General features: G+C 39.1%; 2 long non-coding RNA genes across 2 annotated transcripts in view; both read right to left on the bottom strand.

Annotated features, from left to right (window-relative positions):
• Positions 1 to 8,460, bottom strand: part of LOC309627684 — a 484,892-nt gene that overhangs the window by 339,221 nt on the left and 137,211 nt on the right. The window lies entirely within an intron of this gene.
• LOC309627683 overlaps positions 1 to 8,460 on the bottom strand; it is a 96,603-nt gene that overhangs the window by 42,007 nt on the left and 46,136 nt on the right. Inside the window, exon 3 of the long non-coding RNA XR_014243909.1 lies at positions 8,097 to 8,267. This is a non-coding gene — a long non-coding RNA (uncharacterized lncRNA). The remainder of the gene's footprint in view (positions 1 to 8,096; positions 8,268 to 8,460) is intronic.

The raw sequence follows: 8,460 nt of genomic DNA on the forward strand, positions 1-8,460 counted from the left end.
GATTGACTATTTCCTTTCCCATATTAGAGAAGTTTTCAACTATAATCTCTTCAAGTGTTTTCTCAGTCCGAGTCCGTTTCTTTTTCTCTTCTTCTCTGGGACCCCTATAATTCGAATTTTGGTGCATTTAATATTGTCTCAGAGGTCTCTGAGACTGTCCTCAATTCTTTTCATTCTTTTTTCTGTATTCTGCTCTGCGGTAGTTATTTCCACTATTTTATCTTCCAGGTCATTTATCCCTTCTTCTGCATCAGTTATTCTGCTATTGATTCCTTCTAGAGAATTTTTAATTTCATTTGTGTTGTTCATCACTGTTTGCTTGCTCTTTAGTTCTTCTAGGTCCTTGTTAAACGTTTCTTGTATTTTCTCCATTCTATTTCCTAGATTTTGGATCATCTTTACTATCATTACTCTGAATTCTTTTTCAGGTAGACTGCCTATTTCCTCTTCATTTGTTTGGTGTGGTGGGTTTTTACCTTACTCCTTCATCTGCTGCGTATTTCTCTGTCTTCTCATTTTGCTTAACTTACTGTGTTTGGGGTCTCCTTTGTGCAGGCTGCAGGTTCATAGTTCCTGTTGTTTTTGCTTTCTGCCCCCAGTGGGTAAGGTTGGTTCAGTGGGTTGTGTAGGCTTCCTGGTGGAGTGGTCTGGTGCCTGTGTTCTGGTGGATGAGGCTGGATCTTGTCTTTCTGGTGGGCAGGACCATGTCTGGTGAAATGTTTTGGGGTGTCTGTGAACTTAGTATGATTTTAGGCAGCCTCTCTCCTAATGTGTGGATTTGTGTTCCTGTGTTGCTAGTTGTTTGGCATGGGGTGTCCAGTACTGGAGCTTGCTGGTCATTGAGTGGACCTGGGTCTTAGCATTGAGACAGAGATCTCTGGGAGAGCTCTTGCTGATTAATATTACATGGGGTCGGGAGGTCTCTGGTGGTCCAGTGTCCTGAACTCGGCTCTCCCACCTCACAGGCTCAGGCCTGACACCCCGCCGGAGCACCAAGACCCTGTCTGCCACACAGCTCAGAAAAAAAGGGAGAAAAAAAAGAAAGAAAGAAAAATAAAATAAAATAAAGTTATTAAAATAAAAAATAAAAAAGTATTAAAATAAAAAAATTTAAAAATAAAAAGAGAGCAACCAAACCAATAAACAAATCCACCAATGATAACAAGCACTAAGAACTATAGTAAGATTAATATAAAAATCAGAAACTCGTCAGTTGCGTACAGCAAACCCCAAGTCTACCGTTGCTCCCCAAGTCCACCTCCTCAATTTTGGGATGATTCATTGTCTATTCAGGTATTCCACAGATGCAGGTACATCAAGTTGATTGTGGAGATTTAATCCACTGCTCCTGAGGCTTCCCAGCAAAATTTCCCTTTCTCTTCTTTGTTCGCACAGCTCCTGGGGTTCACCTTTGGATTTGGCTCCGCCCCTGCATGTAGGTCACCTGAGGGCATCTGTTCTTCGCTCAGACAGGATGGGGTTAAACTAGCTGCTGATTAGGGGGCTCTGGCTCACTCAGGCCGGGGGGAGGGAGGGGTACGGAATGCAGGGCGAGACTGCGGTGGCAGAGGACGGTGAGACGTTGCACCAGCCTGAGGCGCACCGTGCGTTTTTCTGGGGAAGTTGACCCTGGATCTCGGGACCCTGGCAGTCGCGGGCTGCACAGGCTCCCAGGAGGGGAGGTGTGGAGACGGTCCTGTGCTCGCACACAGGCTTCTTGGTGGCGGCAGCAGCAGCCTTAGTGTCTCATGCCCGTTTCTGGGGTCCGCGCTGATAGCCGCGGCTCGTGCCTGTCTCTGGAGATCTTTAAGTGGCGCTCTGAATCCCCTCTCCTCGTGCACCAGGAAACAAAGAGGCAAGAAAAAGTCTCTCGTCTCTTCAGCAGGTCCAGACCTTTTCCCGGACTCCCTCCCGGCTAGCTGTGGCGCACTAGCCTCCTTCAGGCTGTGTTCATGCTGCCAACCCCAGTCCTCTCCCTGCGATCTGACCGAAGCCCGAGCCTCAGCTCCCAGCCCCGCCTGCCCCGGCGGGGGAGCAGACAAGCCTCTCGGGCTGGTGAGTGCGGGTCAGCACTGAGCCTCCGTGCGGGAATCTCTACGCTTTGCCCTCCGCACCCCTGTGGCTGCGCTCTCCTCCGTGGCTCCGAAGCTTCCCCCCTCCGCCACCCGCAGTCTCCGCCCGCGAAGGGGCTTCCTAGTGTGTGGAAACCTTTCCTCCTTCACGGCTCCCTCCCACTGGTGCAGGTCCCATCCCTATTCCTTTGTCTCTGTCTTTTCTTTTTTCTTTTGCTCTACCCAGGTACGTGGGGAGTTTCTTGCCTTTTGGGAGGTCTGAGGTCTTCTGCCAGCGTTCAGTAGGTGTTCTATAGGAGCAGTTCCACGTGTAGATGTATTTCTGATGTATTTGTGGGGAGGAACGTGATCTCCACATCTTACTCCTCCGCCGTCTTGAAGGTCTCCCCCATAAGCTTTTTTTTAATGGCTGAATCTTTGTAAGAACAGTGGACTCTGTGCAGTTTAATTTGCTCTACTACCATCTTCATCTTCTCAGTTCTATGTTATCCTCAAAAATCAGCTGCCTTGCAACCACAGTAACTGTTAAAAACAACAGTGGAGCAGCCAATGAAGTGGGCAGAATGGACTTAAGTCTCTCCAAAAAGCCCCATTTTCAGTGTGTTTTCAGTATTCGATGCATGTGTCAGCTCCATGAAAACACCTCAGTTGCCAGACTTGTCATTATTTGACCTGGCTTTATCTCCTTCAGTTTGAAAAGCTTTAACCCCAGGGCATTTGTCAAAAATAATGAGTCGTGATTGTTCAAATCACATCTACCCGAGGTGGCAAAAATAGTAAAAAAAAAAAAAAAAAAAAAAAAGGTTGGCAAAAACCATAAACAATCGTCTTTAAGGAGTTTCAAAAGCTCCATCATATTCCTGGACAACCTAGGAGGCCACCTGTATGTGCAGGGCTGTGAGCATGTCCAGAAAAGACCGGAGGAGGCTGGAATCTCTCCATTCTGGCTGATGCTGAGATCATGCAAGAACTAAAAGCTATGAGAGAGTTACAAACTGCTAGAGGCTGGCAAGCAAGAGCCAACACATACACAGAGCCCAGCAGTAAGGACAAAATGGGAAACTATTGATTCAGGGCTGAGTAGTGATTGAATGACCATACCTAGAGGGCAGTACACGTTAGACAATTAGTCCAGGAAAGTCACTAAACAAACAAACACCAAGTAACAACAGCAAATGATTGGTGTATGATTCATTTGAGATTAGATGAATTTTCCAAAGGAGTGAGTAAGTGTAAATTTTAAAGAGAGAGAGAGAATCCTGTAAGTTAGGTAGATTAGGAGAAACCTAAAATACAGCAGATAGGAAGAGGCAGCCAGCAAGGTAAGAGTAAAGCTACATGTGTGCTGTCTTAGAAGCTAATTGAAGAAAGGATAACAAGGAAAAAGGAATTATCAAATATGGCAATTCCAGTTGACAATTCAAAAATGGGGTGGAAGATGAAATCTGAAAAGGGAAAACTGGTGGCCTGGAAATCCTGACCTTCTTAAAATGACTGAAGATTCATAGGAGAGCATGGCAGTAATGGCAAGGCTTCACTGGGATGAGCACTAATTAAACTGGCACTGACTTCTTTATAAATAATATACATAATTAAACTCATTTGAATCTCTAAAATAGGTTTTTTTCTAGAGTTTCATGCGTCATAAAATAATGTTAATGATAATTCTAATATAGAATATAGAGCAAATTGATTATTGAAAATGATTTTTTAAAGTCATATGGAAGCATATTCATCTACACAGTGTGTCTAGTCAGGATAAAGGGAATCATATAAGGTATTTCAACAGAGAGAAACTTATAGAGGGAGTTGGTTACAGAAGTGTTGGAAAGCTTAAAGCACAAACGTACAAATGAGATTATCACAGAGATAATAATTGGAGAGAACAACAACTGCCTGAAGAACTAGAAGAACAAGGGAATATGCTGGGATTATCAGACCCTAGAAGAGATTTTATAGAGTGGCTGTTCAGAACACTGGGTTGGGGCTTCAGCAAGCTGGCCCTGAAACACTAGCATGATTAGGCTGGTTCTGATGAGACAAGAAGCTAGAGGCTGCAACTAATGGCTTCTGTTCAAACGAGAGGCAGTGTAACCCTCCTGAAAGACAATAGCTTAATAATATATACAATATGCAACTATGAAGCTTAAAAAATATTTAAAATAATAAAGCATTACTAATTAATGAATAAAATGTTATAAAAATCTCTATTGTAAATCCTGTGTTTGCCAGAAGTCTGTATTTTGACTCTCAAGACACACATCATCAGAGGAAACTTTATCAAGAGACAGAATTCCAGGTCAGAGATCTTTTAATGTTCATTAGGCATGGGTATATAAATAATGAAAGTTATATTTACGGCAACTATTATAGAAATTATTTTAGAAATTTTAGTAAGCACCCATTTATCTAAAAATAAACAGAAAATTGGGTCTTTTGGTTAATTGAACATTCCTGTTAATTGACATTTGTCAAATATATCATACATGGATTAACAGTGTTCAAAGAACTAGAATAAAATAACATGCACTTGACATCAGAATTATAACCCTAAGGCTCTTCCTTGCTATATAATTCCGACTCTCTTCAGAATACACACATGTTCATACATTCATTACCTAAAGTATGTCACTGATCTAAATTAATCAACAAATAATTGTGATTGTATAACATTTAGGAGTAGAAGGTGAAGCTAATAAAACTGAATTGTTAAAAAGAAAACTGAATTGTTATTGACTTTTGGACACAGCTTGGAGCTTGATTATATAAGTACATTTCCAATGTAAAATTAAACTAGCTACAAAATGTTATGGGGTAGAATAATAATTCTATATTTTTAGTTGTTGGTTTTCTGGATTAATGGATGCATACTCTACCATGTCTTAATATAATGATAGAGAGCTGCCTCAGCAAGATACATTTTCAAATATAATTATTATTTTTTCTACATCTATATGCTCTCAGGATTATAACTTTATTTCTCCTTTGAATTTCATTATCTGCTAGTAATCTTGTAGAATGTAATGGAACTAAACAAGCAAGAGTTTCATATTTGTGCTATGAAAACTATTTTTATAGTAAGTTGATTAATGAGAGCATGCCATTCTTTCTGTTTTCTATTGATTATCACTAACTACTGACTAGTTCAGAGAGTTTTAAGAATTCTTAAAATATTATGACTGTGATAGGAAAATGTATTATAAATTTGTATGTTCAGGGAAAAAAAATAACCCTTTCCTTATTGGACCGATCAAAATCTATTATATTAACCACAGGATCAACTGGTATAGGTAGAAAGAAAAGGTGATATTTTAACAAACAAAAAGTCATTTGCCCTCTGACTTAAGTAAAAAAGGTATCTTGAAAATCATTACTATGTTTGAAGAAAAAAAGAGAATCCCACAATTCACTCTCATTGGACAAGAATAGACCAAAAAGAATAAAAGTCATTATCTGTTAAATGGTGTTTGTACTGTAATATCACTGAATGAGTTTTGAAACCAATAAGATTAAAATTAGCATGAATCATGCCCTTTGATTTTATTTTAAAAATTTAACAGCCTTATTGAGGCAAAATTGGCATACAGTAAACAGCATATAATCTGTAGATATTTAAATAATATCTAAATTTAAATCTATAATTTGATATGTTTTGACATATGTATATACTTGTGAAACTACCAACAAAATCATGATAATGAACACATACAACCCAACCAAAAGTTGCCTTACGATCCTTGATAATCTCTTCCTTCTGTATTTCCCAGCCCTCTTCTAATCCCTGGCAACTTCTGATCTACTTTCTGTCACTGCATATTAATTTACATTTTCTAAAATTTTATACATATAATCATACAGTATGTACCTTTTTCGGTCTAGCATCTTTCACTCAGAATAATTATTTTGCAATTCATCCATATTGTTACCCTCATAAAAAGTTAACTCATTTTTATTGCTGAGTAGTATTTCATTGTATATACATAGAACTTGTTTATCAATTTACTTATAAACAGATTGCTTCCAGTTTTTGGCTACTACACATAAAATGGCTGTGAACATTCAGGTGTAAGTGTTTGCATGGAAATTTATTTTTATATCTCTTGGGAGAGGAATGACTGAGTCATATAACAGGTGTATAATTAACATCTTAAGAAACTGCCAAATTGTTTTCCAAAGTGTTTGTCCCATTTTTATTCCCAGTAGCTGTGTGTGTGAGTTGTAATTGCTCCAAATCCTCACCAACACTTGATACGATTAGATGTTTCAATTTTACACATTCTAATAAGTACACTGTGATAGTTCATCATGGATTTAATTTTCATCACTCTAATGACTAAAAATATATTTTCATTTGTAATTCTTTGCTAAAGTGTCTGTTTAAAATTTTGTCTGCTTTTTAAAAATTCTATTGCTTATTTTCTAATTGTTGAGTTCTTTCTACAGGCTAGACTCTAGTCCTTTGTTACATGTGTAGTTTGCAACTATTTTCTCCAAGTTTGAGGCCTTTTGATTCTCTTTAACAGTGTCTTTAACAGAGCAGAAGTTCTTAACTTTGATAAAGTCCAATATATCTGCAATGAAAATTCCACAGATGTATGCAGAATACTTAAATGCAATTATAGTAGCACATCAAAATAACATAATTTTCCTCTTTTTTTTTTTAACATCTTTATTGGAGTATAATTGCTCTACAATGGTGTGTTAGTTTCTGCTTTATAACAAAGTGAATCAGTTATACATATACATATGTTCCCATATCTCTTCCCTCTTGCGTCTCCCTCCCTCCCACCCTCACTATCCCACCCCTTTAGGTGGTCACAAAGCACCGAGCTAATCTTCCTGTGCTATGTGGCTGCTTCCCACTAGCTATCTATTTTACATTTTGTAGTGTATATATGTCCATGCCACTCTCTCACCCTGTCACATCTTACCCTTCCCCCTCCCCATATCCTCAAGTCCATTCTCTAGTAGGTCTGTGTCTTTATTCCCATCTTGCCACTAGGTTCTTCATGACCTTTTTTTTTTTTTTCCCTTAGATTCCATATATATGTGTTAGCATACTGTATTTGTTTTTCTCTTTCTGACTTACCTCACTCTGTATGACAGACTCTAACTCCATCTACCTCACTACAAATACCTCCATTTCGTTTCTTTTTATGGCTGAGTAATATTCCATTGTATATATGTGCCACATCTTCTTTATCCATTCAACTGTCAACGGACATTTAGGTTGTTTCCATGTTCTGGCTATTGTAAATAGTGCTGCAATGAACATTGGGATACATGTGTCTTTTTGAATTATGGCAGTAGTGGGATTGCTCGGTTGTTTGGTAGTTCTATTTTTAGTTTTTTAAGGAACCTCCATACTGTTCTCCATAGTGGCTGTATCAATTTACATTCCCACCAACAGTGCAAGAGTGTTCCCTTTTCTCCACACCCTCTCCAGCATTTATTGTTTCTAGATTTTTTGATGATGGCCATTCTGACCGGTGTGAGATGATATCTCATTGTAGTTTTGATTAATTTTCCTCTTTTATGTATGTAAATTCTTATTCTGGATAATCATCATGATCATCATCATTATCATCAGTTTAAGCAGGCCTTCAGTCTTACAAAAGTGTTATTAGAAGTGGGTAGAATGTTACTACTTTTCAATCTAAGCCAGTCTCCCTTCGTATTACCAATATGAGCCATATTTTCACCATCTTCCCACGGTCATTTCCCAGAAAAAAAATCTAAACATTTAATTTCCGAAAGGAAGTGGCGGCAGTATGTGAAAACATGCATCTCTCCAGAGTATTCGTGTCTGGAATATTCTAAATATCCTTCCCTTTGGTAGGCTGGATCGTTGTTCTCAATTCCTTACTTTCTATCTGTATCCAAACTTTTTTTGCCAGGCGACTTCGTTGTACCTCCCATTAGAGTGATTGAGAGTACCCCTGATACCATTAATGTTGGGTGGAGACAAACCACTTGCTTTGGCCAATGGAATATTAGTGGATGTGACATGAACAAGGTGCTTACACGTGCTTAGGTGCTTTCGCTTCCCTCTTGTGTTTCCGCAAGCACAGTGAGAGGAGAATGCCCCTTGTAGCTGCTGTCCCTTCAGTCTGGGCCTCAGAATGGATGAGTAGAGTGAGGCCGGACCTTGAACCAGAAGCTTGAAGCCAACCCAATTTTAAGACAGAGTTGCTCCTGATGACTCACAGAACAGCCAGCCAGAAAATACGTGTATTGCTTTAAGCCTTGAGTTATGCAGCGTTATTGCAGCTATAGTTAACTACTGTATTTCTATACATAAACTTGTGGATGATGAAGAAGTAGCACTCCTCCTTTATGAAGAAATATCATTCTTATGAATGGAAAAATATCATCCTCATTTCAAAGA

The sequence above is a fragment of the Balaenoptera borealis genome (genome assembly GCF_965194805.1).
Source record: "Balaenoptera borealis genome assembly, chromosome: 4".
NCBI lineage: Eukaryota > Metazoa > Chordata > Mammalia > Artiodactyla > Balaenopteridae > Balaenoptera > Balaenoptera borealis.